This window comes from Pelmatolapia mariae, linkage group LG7, assembly GCF_036321145.2.
Source record: "Pelmatolapia mariae isolate MD_Pm_ZW linkage group LG7, Pm_UMD_F_2, whole genome shotgun sequence".
In the NCBI taxonomy this organism is placed as follows: domain Eukaryota; kingdom Metazoa; phylum Chordata; class Actinopteri; order Cichliformes; family Cichlidae; genus Pelmatolapia; species Pelmatolapia mariae.
In genome coordinates this window covers 51,458,074-51,472,373 of record NC_086233.1, presented here as the reverse complement: position 1 = coordinate 51,472,373, position 14,300 = coordinate 51,458,074, and the positions used below count along the sequence as shown (strand labels likewise).

The following is a 14,300-nucleotide window of genomic DNA, read 5'->3' as shown; positions in this document are numbered from 1 at the left end:
CGTCAAACTGTGGAGGTAGGCAGCATCACCTCTACAAATTATTAGGACACTTCCAGTGATATTAGTAGCTTTTTTAATATGCATGCACAATCTGTGTTTTTATAGCAGACAGGTATTCTGTATTGTGCAATAAAACGAAATCAGTGTCTTTGGACCTGAAGTAACGTTTTCATTCACATGAACACTTTTAATGATGATGAGGTTTATTTTTCTTGTGTATTGTATCAGGCCGTTTACCCCTGAGAGTAACTTCTTTATGACTCTGTTTTTACTTTTTTCCCTTGTTCTGTTCGATGATTTGGAGACTACAGATGTTTTCATTGCTTGTTATTTCAGGAAATCAAAATTTACTTAGCGTAAATACTGCAGGCCTTTGCATTTCCTATCAAATGTTTATTTAGTATTAACAAATAGCTGTGTAATGGACTGCTTGTTTCTGAAGAGTCTCCAGCTCACATGTCTGTAATATTCTGCTATTAGCCTTTTTCTTGGATTTGAATTTGGCAAATTGTGTAACATAGTTGTGTTTAACCCTGTGATGGACTGGAAACTTGTCGAGGGTACAGCCTGCCTTTCACACTGCGATAGCTGGAAGAGTCTTCACAGGCTCCACAACCTTAAGACAGTTTAGCAGTTAAAAAAACCCCAAACAACAGATGATATTGATAAATAGATGGTTTTATTTAAGATGCTAAAATAAATCATTCATTTGCACGTGGCTATGTCTGGTCTGTATTGTGTTGATTGAAGCCAAACAGATCCTACAAAACTGATACGTAGCAGCACTTCTTTCTCTGCACCCTTGAATCCTTCTCTTACTCCAAAACTGGAATGATACTTGCTGTTTTTGTCCCTCATAATTCAGTCTACATCAGTTGAAAGTGCTCGCTGTTTTCTAAAAGTGAGCATGCCAGCTACAACTTGGTGTGGGTGTGCGCGCGTGAGCACAAAGCGTGCGAGCAGCTGCCAGTTTAGGATATGGTTGTTTAGGCTGACTGCCCATGCTAAAGAATTCGCATGAGTAAATATGGAAAGTCATAAAGTTTGTCGCTATATTTGATCAACCAGCCAGCCGTTTTAAACTGTATTGTTGTTTTCTCTCTTAGCGTTCACTCTAATTTTACTAAATGAAAGTAAAAGTATCTCTAGGATCCGTTTCTCAGCACATTTTCTTTTGTTACGCCACAGAACAGAAGTGTGCTGTGAAATCTGCCACAGATTTTATCCTCTGAAAGTTTTGAGCTCTGTGTGCACACACACACATACACACACCATCTTGGTCATCGTCTGCCTCCTATGTTCCTCTACCCTCAGGCTAGTCTCCAAAAAGAGTTCTGCCAAAACTAAACAGAGATCTGATCTTTCTCTCTTTTAATATCGGAATGGAACCTCCCGCAAATCTCTGTAAGCTGCTGATTTGGTTTCAGAGATTTGGCCAGCTATCTCCTCAGTATCTCCCAGAAAAAACATTGTCAATGTGTGGTCGGGATAAGCGTTGTTGGGATGAAGTGCAAATGAATGCCAGTGTGGTCGTGTTTGGACAATTTAGCAAGGCTGCAGAGGAAAAACCCTCCAAGTCATCTAAACACAAGGACTCGTAAACCTCCCAGTCTCTCACGGTCTTGACTTAGGGCTAGATGATAGACAGTCTCCCTGAGATGACTTAACAGGGATACTACACCAGAGTGGACAGGCACCAATGCTTTGTACCATGCAACGTTTTTATTCCCGCTCGAAACTCTTAAGTGAAGCTTTGTTTTTTTAACTACACCATGTGTTTATTTCTTAGAAGTGTATTTTTGTATTAGTTCCTGCTCTAGGCTTCTTCTCCAGGAACAGCTCCACCTGAGCAGAAACCATATCACCCACCCACCTCAGTTCCCACGTAGTGCATAAAGGCACATTGTTAAGAAACACAAAAAGGGTCTCTAATCAAATATAGATATGAACAGATTCGGCTGCAGGACATTGCAAGCATTACCTGGTCTACATTATAGAAATATTTTCAGGTCTACATAAAACACCGCTGTGGGTTCAGACCTTCTAGTCAGCACAGGACTCACCCAGATCAGAGACAGTCTCGTTCAAGACTTCAATTAAGGTCTCCACAGCCCTTGACTCATTTTCCACTCTTTAATTTTTCTAATGGCTGGGACAGGAGGCTGGGAGCAGCACAGTCAGCTCTGCACTGCTCATTAGCTCTAGCACCGCCGCCCGTGCTGCATTTAACTTAATAATGAGGCCAAATTAACAGCAGCCCTGGCCTTGCTCCAGGTGCATTGTGGGTGAGAGTGAGGGTTAGGAGGAGTAGGGGGAGTACCTGGCGGGCTTTAGACAAAGCAAGGCGGTAATGACTTGAAACACAACACATTAGGGCTGCCTCAGTAGGGATGGGCAATATGGCCAAGAAATGAAATTAGAATTTCATTTTTTTTCTTTTGTTTTTAAATGAACAGTTTTTGTTGTCTTTAGTTTTTGTCTCTATATAATTTCATTGATTAAAAATTGCTTTCTTTATTGAATTGGAATAAAGCTGTAACTAGGAGTGTGTGTTCAGGACAAAATTAATGCTACACTGTAAAATCTAATTAGTTCCCAGAACTCAAAAAAATTATGGAAACTCGTTGCCTCAAAAAAATTGAGTAAAGCTTAGCTAAAAATGACTAAGTTAGGACAACTTATTTATTTTGAGTACTCTGTACAAGCTCATTTGTTCCCAGAACTCAAAAAAATTGGATCAAGTTTACTTAAGATGACCAATTTAGGGCAACTTACTCATTTTGAGTACACTGTACAGCCTTGTTAGTTCCCAGAACTCAAAAAAATTATGGAAACTCGTTGCCTCAAAAAAACTAAGTAAAGCTTACTTAGGATGACTGTTAGGACAACTTATACATTGCAAGTCTGCAGTATTAAGAATAACTTGATATTTCTGACTGTACAATGCTAATTGTTTACCTACTGACAAACATTTCAAGTTCAACTAAATGAAAAAACAATTTGTGGTAACCTGAATATGATTAAAAATAATTAACAACAATTTTTGTAATGATGTTAAAATGAGCCCAACTTTTATTTTCAAACACAACAAAGTACAACAGCCAACATACTGGACACTGTTCTGCTGAACAACAAACAATTATGTTGCCATCGCTGTTATAATCTTACAATGAAACAAAGTCTCAGATGTAATTATTCTGAAAATAAGTTTAGGCCTACCACAAGTTTTTGTACTCACTTATATAATCAAAATAAAATATTTGTTGTTCTGTCACAAGTGCAGTCTCTAATTTAAACAACACATTTGTTTTTCATTCCAACACAGGAGCTGGAATGTTGTAATATTTTAAGGATGGCTTGTTTCCAGTCCAGGCATTACTGCCTGAATGACTGTCATGGATCGAGGTGATCCAAATGTAAGTGCAGAAGAAAGTCTTTAACTTCCCTTAAGTACAGTGGCAGTGGATGTGGGTTGGAGATGCAATGAGCTTGAACCTGCAGGCGACCATCTTCACTGACCACACCATCTGTGACGGAGGACTCATCTCTCCTGTTGTCCTGCAAGCAAACAATCATATTTTTGGAACATGAACTTAATTGCTTTCTTAAAACATTTTTTTTCTGCATTTGGTATAAAACAGACTCAAATTTAGACGATCTCAGGCTCCCTCCCCACCGGAGAGGTGACATTCAATGTCCCAATTGTCAGTCTGGATAGCCCTGACCACCACCCAACACACAATAATGTCATGAAAGCATCATTTTAAAAAGGGCTATGCAAACATGGGCAATAACTTTCATTCTAATGATGTGCAAAATGATTTGGGCACAAAACAAATTTTGCTGTTAGAAAACTTGCAGACTTCACTATATACAGTGTAGACCCTCTAAACTAAGTTTGAAGAAATGCAGACCAAACTGTTGTTGTTTGTTTACTTACACAGCATGTCTTGTAGAATTAACTGGAGTCACAGCAACAGCATAGTGCAGTCATATCTCAAGTCTAATAACAGAAGACAGGAAAAGATCAGTAAAGAAACAACTTCCCCAAACCAAAGCACAAATAAAACAATAAGTAAAACAGGCTGATCTAAAGTATGATTAAAGTTCTGCCTGATTAATATAAATGTCACTGACAGTTGCTAATATATTGGAAAACCAAAATACTTACCACTGAGTTGATGTCTTTCTGTCCAACAACAGGAGTGCTGGTCCCGAGCCTCAAAGACAGTAAGAAGCAAGCAGAGGGAGAAAAAACAGAACATTTTTCAGAAACTGATTTGATCCTTAATGGCTGTGCAATCACTGTAACATAGAGTTTGCTTATTTTGTTAAATAAAGGCTAGATTTGGCATTAATAGATGCCACAGATGTTCAAAAGCTGCCACAAAGCATAAAAAAATGGACGTCTCCGAAAACGTCGGAGCATTTTTGCAAATATGTGATGTCTTGATAAATCGAGCAGATATTTGAGCTTTACACAGCTACATTCTCGCCCGAAAATATCTTAAAAGTTTATTTTGTGACCCAGAAAAAGTAATAAGTTTTTTAGCCGCGCTCCTCCGCCATTGCCGCGCTTACAAGTACGCACAGGCTCCGACAACCGTGGCCGACAAATGCGATCCTCCTTTTCCCCAGACTACCCTTTCTGGATCACAAAATAACCTTTTAAGATATTTTCAGGCGAGAATGTAGCTGTGTAATGCTCAAATATCTACTTAATTTATCAAAATATCACATATTTGCAAAAGTGCTTCCACGTTTTCGGAGAGCTCTGTTATCCACCCCCCACACCCTATCCCACCCCTAACGGCTGCACCTCCCAAAGAATTTTGTCTGGGCTCTTATCTCACTTTTTTTATTTCAAACGATCAACAGAAAATTTCACCGACATAGTTTTATGTAAGGTTTTTAAGGCTGTGGTGTTAATTTTTAAGTAACATGAGCCCAGCGGCAGCAGCAATGCTAGGCTAACACTAACTAGCTAGCAAGATTTTAAACCTGGTGCTAAACTAAGAGAAGCCACAAAATCAGTTTGAATAAGAGTAAACATTTACTCACCAAGTCAGTGTATCAGGTAAAGATCCAAAGTAATGACAACAATAGTCTCTTGAGCTGACGCTTCTCCGGGTTTGCTCAACATATTCCATAACAAATGCTGGCACCGTGAACATGCGGACTGATCCGCGAGGGAGGAGGACGGTAGTCACGTGGCATTTTCAAAACACATCTTTCATCCTTCCGCCCAGAGAAGCAAAACTTCCAGCTTACTTAGTTTTTCTAAGTTAGGACAACTCAAATTAATCGAGTTTATCAGCGTTTTTGCATAAAAAGTACTGGTAAGTTATTTAAATTGAGTTCTAATAACAAATTGATAAAAATTGAGTTCAGCCTATTTAATATTTTTAATTAAACACAATATTACATTTTACAGTGTACTATCTTTTTACATTTGCCAAACATTGTAAAGAAACAAGAAAAACATGAATACTAATATTTTTACAACCTTTAGTCAGGTTGCATTTTGACTTTTGGTTGAGTACAAAGGGTCTCTACAGTGTTGCACTACATGGGCCACACCTCTTTACCTTTATTTTCAGGTGTTTTTAGTTTTATTGCCACAGGTGTATGAAGTCAGTCACTGAGACACACAGTCTGTCTTTACATTTCTGAAAAAATCATTCCAAAGAGGTACTTTTGGTAATATATTTGATTTGCATCAGTCTAGTTAAATACATCAATAATCATCATCTTTTAAAGAGTGTTTTATTATGGATTGTAGTCTTTCTTGTTACTCTTCCAGCAGCTATGTTCAGATCTTTTTAGCGCTAAGAGCCTTTTGAAGCTAGTTATTCCTCAGAACGTTCCGGTAACTTAGTTAAAAGCTAGTTAAAGCATTTTAAGACAGGAAACAACATATTTAAAGACTTTCCATCTGGATGAAGGAAAATAAATATTTAGACAGAGAGAAAGGAGCACAATCCTAACAACTGAGGCATTGCACTACACAACAAATTTAATGACTGGATGTTTTGCAAGCATACAATACAAGGAGTAAACAAAAAGTATGACATCTTCTAAAATAAAAATGCTAGAGAGCTCTTGATATAAAATGGATGTGAGTTCAAAGCATCTGCATCTTGTGGAGGGTTAGTACAAATACTAAAAGGACTGAACTTAATAAATTCATTTTTTGAAAAAAAAAATCCCTCTTTTTTTCTAGTTTCTAAGGAAGAAAACATACAAAATAGCCATAATCGTTGGACTTAAGGTTAGAATCTTACTAGTAAACACATATTAAAGCCATCTGGAACAGATACAGTGTGAACAGTCTCAATCAGTCTGCACGTTTAAATTTCTTTCTTGTGTCTGCCCAGATTTACAAGCAGGTGGTTTCTGGGAGAAAGAAATTCATGACAATTAAAACTACTTTTATTTATATTTCACCAGTGTTGTGATGACTGTTCTTCACTGCTTTAAAGACAGAAGGGGAAGTTCATATCTGGATTTGGTAATTATCACGTTGTGTAAAAATATTTGTAGCGTGCAGAGTGCAAAAAAGTTGAGCTGGATGGGTGGAGGAGGCATGTTTATGTTTACGGTCATTCTTCTGCTCAGACTTTGCCGAGGTGACTGCAGTAAAGGAATAAGTGCTTGTGAATTCAGGCAGCTCAGGAAAAAGTACAAACCAATCAAGGCCGTGGATGAGGGATGCTTTTTTTAGTTAATACACACCCTTGTTTTTCCTGTTTGTTTATTTTATTTAGTGCTGAATGTTTGGTCACCCTTTGTTTGCTGCATTTAGAGGAAATATTTGGCAATGTTGGAAGTGCCTTATGTAAGTGTTGTTAAACAGTCTTATGCATCTTTTACTGACAGTTTTGTTTGTTTTGTTTTAAATAAAATGGAACCAAACTCCCACATTCAATGGTCCTAAACAGGACTGTGCAAAAGTTTTGACACACCCTTTATTTCTCTTTTGCTTCCAAGGAGCCAGACTTTGTTGTATTTTTTTGAGTAGTTTTGAGTGCTCCAGGCTTTTTGAAGGTCTTTCAAAGTTTTGTTTTTTTGCTCATTTTCAGTCCAGTTCTTGTACCTGACCATTTTTGAGGAATGTTTGTTTGTTTGTTTGTTTGTTTAACTACTCAACACTGACATAGGAATCATTCAAGCATAAAAAATGATTCCTATGTCACCTAACTTAAGGAATGGACCTGTGTTGTATTTACACATAACAGACAGCTTAGCAAAAGAGCCAATTTTAAACTGTGTATTTAGGCACTTTGTTACTATTTCTTCAGTTGAAACTACTTTGTACTACTAATTTGCCCTTAAAACTGTGGAAGAACAAAGAAGCAGAGGCCTAGAAAACTATCTACAGCAGGTGAACAGTATCTGAAAGTCTTGTTCTTAAGATATACAATTAAAAAAACATGCATCTGTCCCTTTAGCTGATCCATCTACTGTTTGCTGAGCCTCATCAGAAATATTTTCTGTGAAATGGTCACTGTCAAGAATCCAGGGAATGGAAACAAGAAGAAAAAGCTGATTTATGCCAAATTACACAAGAACTTGACTGAAAGTCAGTGGCAATAGTTGTTATTGAGTGATGGATCCAAATGTAAAATACTTGCTTCAAATCATTGTCATTATGTATAGAAGAGATCAGGAGAGAGGCACAATAGTGAGGTCTTACAGCCATTTGTAAAACACGGTGGAGGCTCTGTTATAGTTTGGGGCTGCATTTCCTCAAGTAGTGTTCTCATCAAAATTGATGGAATTAACAGATGGAATAGTACTGTCAGATTTTGATCCCCCATGCAATACCATCTGGAGAGCATCTAATTGGCAAAGGCTCATTTCTTATGATACCGCACGACTCCAAAAGAGCACTTTGCTCTCAGACTGCAGGCTTTCTTGTGGTTCCTAGAATATTTAAAAGTAAAATGGGAGACAGCACCTTTAGGTTTTACAACCCTCTTCTGTGGAACCAGTTCCCAGTTTGGATTCAGGAGACAGACACCCTTTTTACTTTTTAGGCTGAATCTTTCCATTTTGATAAAGTATATAGTTAGGCCTGGATCAGGTGACCCTGAACTCTCCCTTAACAACGCTGCAAGAGTCCAATTACCTTTTTTCACTCACTATGTGTTTATACACCTCTCTGCATTTAATCATTAGTTAATATTAATCTATGGCTCTCTTTCATAGTGTGTCTTTGTCCCGTCTTTCTCTCCTCACCCCCAAACGGCTGCAGCAGATGGCCACTCCTCTTTGAGCCTGGTTTCTTCCTGTAAAAGGGGGGTTTTCCTTCCCACAGTCACCAAGTGCTTACTCATAAGGAGGTCATCTCTTTGTTGGGGTTCCTCTGTTTTCTCGGTGTTATTGTACGGTCCTTACCTTAAAATATAAAGTGCCATGAGGCAACTGTTGTTGTGATTTGGTGCCATATAAATACAACTGAATTACATTGAAGCGTGACAATGATCCCCAACACATTGCAAATGCAGTAAAAGCATACATGGATAGAAAAAAACTGGATCACTGAGTCATGGATTGGCCTTCCCAGAGCCCAGACCTCAATGTTATTGAAGCAGAGTGGAATCATCTTGACAGACAATGGAACAAAAAGCAGCCAACATCCAAAGAAGAGCTTTGAATGTCTATTAAGAAACCCGAAGAACTATTTTTCTTCTGACTATTTACAGAAATTATAATGAAACTTGCCTAAGGGAGTTCTAATTATACAAACTCTGTGTACTATACTGTATTTCCATGTATGTTTGGAAATGTTTCAATAAAGCAAAACAAAGAAATTAGGGGGTGGCTCAAGACTTTTGCACAGTAGTGTGCTTGCAGTATACAGACTTTACTCAGTATCACTGTAAGAATCACTGTAAGAATGCTTTGTGGTGCAGGGTTAGAAATCTTAATTGGACACAGACACTGTAAGATGGTGTTGGATCTGTGAAAACACTATTCTGAAAACAGCACAGCTTCCAGCTCCGTGCCAGGTAATGACAGCATCAGTTCCCCAGAAGTCACTGCATGTTGTTCAGAACACAGAGTGTAATGTTTGTTCACCTGCTGAAGCCCTGGTAGCTAATAACCGGAAACATCAGTTGTGAGTGATGCAGTCACGTGGCTTCTCTTCTGCTGCAATAGCCCCGATACGAACCCTGACCTTGTGACTAATACTAATTCCCTCTGTGGAGCTTTCAGGAAACAAGTTCCCATTTTCTCCTTGACACTGACTCTGTGTTGTGACAGGATGCTCCATAGAAAGCCATATAATGTGTCTTGGCACACTGCAGCATGTTAATGCGGTGTGTGCGCAGCAGAGGTGACAACAGTGATGCATATATCCGGATTTGATTTCGTGTCTTTATTTGTGTTGCTGTAATGTATTCTGACTCACTTCAGTCAACAGTGAGGAAGTGACTGTGCATTCATTGAAGTTTGTATGTGTGTGCTCTCACTCAAGTGCTTAAATACACACTGACTGCCTGCAGAATTTTTTGGTTTGGTAAACAAAGTTGTTTTGGCTCACGAATGACAATGGCATTGAACCGCTTATGTAACTGCGGTTTTGCCTATTCTCCGTTGGATATGTACATTTTCCATGACCTTGTTTTCAACTGGCACACAGCTTGGCAGGTTGCTGTATAATTTTCCCCTGTGCATAGATGTTTTTTTTTTTTAACCAAAGCCTTTGATATTTAAATGTATTTTAACTTGGGCTTTTAATGTCTTCCAGCAGAATTACTCAGGAGTATGTTGTCACTGAATCACAAGCTTTTGCATCCTTGGAACATGTAACTTACGGGTGTTTCTCATTACTGAAAATACATCGAGCCACTTGACGACTTGTAAGAAAACACAACCCAAGTGAAACTTGGGTTGTGTTTTCACTGCCAACAGCTGGCTACAGTGTGGCTACAATGTTGTGAACATTGATTTTACTGAGTTTGAATACTTAACCAGAAGGAGACTTTATGCCCTGTAATTAAAAAAAAAAAAATCATCATCCTGTCTGTGCCTTGTGTGTGTCTACCTAAGTGTATGTGTACGTTTCTATGTGTCTAGAACAGAGCCCCTGGTGTTTGAACAACGCAAACATGCTGTCATTACTGACATGATTGCGGGGCATTGAAAGTTTAAGCAAATATTCTAAAGGCTTTGTCTGTTTTGGGGATTTTTGGATAGCCGGGTGACCGCTGAAATGGCTAAAGGGCAGAAAAGCCGAAGCCAGGCCCTGTTTTGTTCCCAGACCTGATCCATCCTTCAGACGCATATTTAGGTAACCAAGCAAGCATGCAATCTGACATCTCCCTTGACCACCGTGGAGCCTCCACATGTTCAGAAGGAGCAAACTTTGACCAGTATTAACAGAATTTCTCTGCTTTTAGGCAAAGCTGGGAATAATTTCCACATTAAATAAGCATCTGCATTGCAAATTAGTTTATTACATTTGGACTAGTGTTGTGTGACTTTTGGCAGGCTCTCAGAGATGCATGATGAATTTTGCAAGTGAGGCTGACACCAGCATTGGCCTTTGTTGTACATAAGTGACTGAAAAGCAACACGTGTGGAATACTTTTCCTCAAGTTAGCAGCGCTCATTCATCATGTGTTGAAATGCTGATATCACATTGTTCTCGGCCATTTGCCATGAATTTAGAGAAAATTAAACTGTAACACAGTGAAAACAGTTGGCAACTCTTTGCTGTGGGTACAAATAATAAGTCAAAAGGAATTTATGCAGCATTAAAGGACCCCCTCCCCTCCCTCACTCCAAGTTAAAATAATGTTGTTCTGGATATAATCATCCAATTAGGGTGAGAGAGGCAGGACTTGGCTGGGACAGGGATTGCATTTCAAAGACTCCTGCCAGCCTCCACACTGATGGCAAGATACCCAGTATTCGCTCCACAAATTATATAGAAGATATTGTGCACATTACACAGTGAAAAGACATTTATGAAACAATCTTTGTGCAATTCTTTTGTTTTTATAGAAAGTCGATTAGTTGGAGAACTCTCCGATCATTTGTAGTATTGTAGTAAATAGCGAGGAGATACCCAGGAGTCTCACTTGTAACTACAAACCTGACACTGTTACACGTCACAGAGTTTTCCAACATTTTGATAAAGGAGTCACACTAACACATACAACTGGGTTTTGCTGTTTAAGGTTCAAGAGCATCATTAGGTCATTTACCATCCATCAGCACAAACAGGCAAACCCTGCAGGTCACTTCTCTACTTTGTATTCTTTGATTGAGTGTATCCGATTTTGCTTTTGTGTGAAAGAAAGTGCATAGGAAGGAGGAGGAGAGACATCCTGCCACTGACACGTTTACAGATCGTTGGGCCTGCAGTGTGCAGGAGGCGTGGCTTGATGGCAGCAGTGCTGTCTGAGTAATTACAGCTTTCTGGTGAATATTACTAAGATCCCAGAAATCCTGTCTCCACCACTCTCCCGCTATAGTTAGTTAGGGTAGTGGGGGGGAGCAGATGTCTTTGAGCAAAGAAAATCAGGGAATGAATAAAGTAAACTTCTCACCTCTTTTGGGTCTAATTCAACAAGTACAGCTCTGTTTTCTGTTCATGTTTGATTTTGGCCTGAAATATGTACCCTAGTGGGGGCACACTTTTATTATCCAGGAGGGCTTCTGGTATTTTGAAAATGAGGTAAGCTCAATTATCAACACAGGGCTCCTCTCATGGGTCTGTCATCACACAGGGTCAGATGGGAGGGAGAGGGAGGAAAGGGAGACCCCTGTGCCTGTGCTTTGATACTACAGGATTATGGTCACAGTGGCATGGAATTGTAAGCATATTTTAGCCTGCACTGTGTGGAGGCCAGATGTGGTAGTCTGTGATATAGTGAACTATTTTGTAAACTTCCCACAGGGAAGCACTGTGATCACAACAGACAGTTGGCTCCAGAGTATCTCTCTGTGCTGGTTGAAGCCTTAAGCGGAGATGGAACTGGGACCATTTATCTAGCAGGGATGTTGGTTGTTACAGTGGATACTGCAGTCTTGTAAAATTAGTGTACTTATAAACTTCATGTTTCACCTGAAAAAGCAAATCATTGTCTAAGCGTGCATTTATTACCAGTCATAGCGTTAGTATCAGGATAGACAGCCCTGTGGTACACTGGTTTAAGTTCTCAACACATGTCTGCACTGAGAAACCTGTGGATTACTGGTATTTATTCTTTTATTTACACACAGTCCGTCTTACTTTAATCCTTATTCTTGTAATGAATTGAGTGTAAGTTAATAATATTATGGAAATTAAAAGGAGATCATGATCAGATTGTAGTCAGTTATATACTGGAAGACTGTATACCTCTCTTAGTTGTTCTAAAAACTATTTTTATGACCAGGCAGTGTGGCTGGAATATATAATTTAGTAAAGCTATAAATAAAATCTACTGACAAACTATGAATATAAATCTACTGGTTCATTTGCTCATATGATCATATGTAGCTCCTGTTATTTATTTAATCTTGGCTAGTTTAAGGTTCAACCACTTTCGCTCTAAATTTTTTAAAAATTCTCTTCGTTTAGCTTGACAGTGACTTACAGTGATCTATAGTGGTGTTTCCCATAAACATCAATACAATCAGACTTTTTTTGTGCAACAAGTCGCATTCTGCTGGTGATTAAGAAGAATGTAAGCTCAGGGAACTACCACATTTTTCATGGTTTATGTGTACAACAGTGGAGTCAAACATAAGGCCTAAGGGCCAGAATCCACATGGCAAAAACGCCAATCCCACCAAACAACTCTGATAATCTAATGGAGGACATAGATATTAGAGTTTAACCTTATTTTACAGCTATTTATTGCTTTTCTTACTGATAAAAAAAAAAACCCTTCATGCTTATTTATAGTATACCAAAGGAAATAAATAATAGATAAATGACAGAAAAATGCCCGTTTTTCAGTGTCTTCTATAAAAATGTCTGTTTTTTAGTCTATAGTTTAAATAAAAGAATTTCTGGGAATGAACAAAACCTTTCTGTTGAAAATTTATAGGATAGTCTAATTTAGTTTTCCACATTATTTTTCTTAGAATTCAAGCCCAAAGAGTCATGCTAACAGTTTTGTTTTTTTACTACAGTAGAATGTCTTTGTCATGTAGAAAAACTCAAACTTACTGTTGAAATTTCACTTTTTTTCTTAGATTAAGTTATCTTTACATAGACAGAAAGGTGGGAGTTTCACTGGTCCAAATGACTTAAGATCTAAGTGGGCTGTATGTGGCCCACAATATAAAATGAGCTTGACATCCCCGGTCTACACTTTTGCTGCTCTGGCATTTTAGGTCACTCAAAATAGAGGCTTCTGAAAATTCTGCTGAACCCATTTTTTATTTAAAAACTCTGAGGATGTGTTTTCGTGTGGACGCTTTTAAAAATGATGATACAGACACCCAGCTTCTCAGTTGTGTCTCATCAGACAGAATGTCTGCGTGTATTTCCCTTATTTAACTTTCCTGTGAAATGACCCTTTTTGGGTAGAAAACAAGACATCACCATTGACTACCAGTGATAACTTCAACACATATAAGAAAACATTTCCAGACATTGCCAACCTTTTTGTCTTTACTAGCGACAGTTAAATTGTGCATTTTACCACTTTAACTAATGCCTATATGTGTAAATGAATGTCATAATAGTATGGACAGGCGTTATTTTTGGAGCTGTTTTAACTTGCCGTTTGTTTGAAAATGGAATAAAGTTGAAAATAAAATAATTCCTAATGAAGTACTGATAGGAGTGGAAATATTGAAAAAAAATGTATTAAAATAAACTGGGATAAAATATTGACACATTTATCAAAATTGTTAAACCGATGTGTGGGTTTATGCATGGGTGTTGACGCGAGGGGGGACAGGGGGGCAGAGGACCCCTTGCCGTGGTGACGCAGTAGGCACCAGAGCTGTTTGGGTTCCAGTCTGTCCTAGGAGCCGCCTGCCGTCTCCTTGCTTCCTTATCTTAATGAGCATTAACCGTTTCTGCTCTGTGTCAGCTTTGCAGCTTCAAGGAAGGGACAGGAAGAGAGAAAAAATAGCAAGGGAGTCTGAATAAGAGAGCAAAAGAGATAGCGAGGGAGAGAGAGAGAAAGAGGGCCTCTGATAGAAAATTCCTGACAGCTGATAAGAAGAAGAAGGAGATCCAGTTTACTGCACAGATAGGGCAGGAATGTGCGGCCAGATGATGATGACTGGGTCCATGACTACACTGCCCCTATCTGTGCCTGCCAGGACACATCACCACTGAC

General features: G+C 38.7%; 1 protein-coding gene and 1 long non-coding RNA gene across 3 annotated transcripts in view; one reads left to right on the top strand and one right to left on the bottom strand.

Annotated features, from left to right (window-relative positions):
- The window catches only part of LOC134631351 (mothers against decapentaplegic homolog 3-like), a 284,592-nt gene that overhangs the window by 180,754 nt on the left and 89,538 nt on the right, over positions 1-14,300 (top strand). The gene's annotated exons all lie outside the window — the stretch shown is intronic.
- On the bottom strand, positions 2,962-5,331 carry LOC134631348 (uncharacterized). The gene is made up of 3 exons (XR_010094389.1): positions 5,062-5,331; positions 4,172-4,220; positions 2,962-4,003 (listed from the first exon to the last, which is right to left on the bottom strand). It is a non-coding gene; the product is annotated as an uncharacterized LOC134631348 (long non-coding RNA).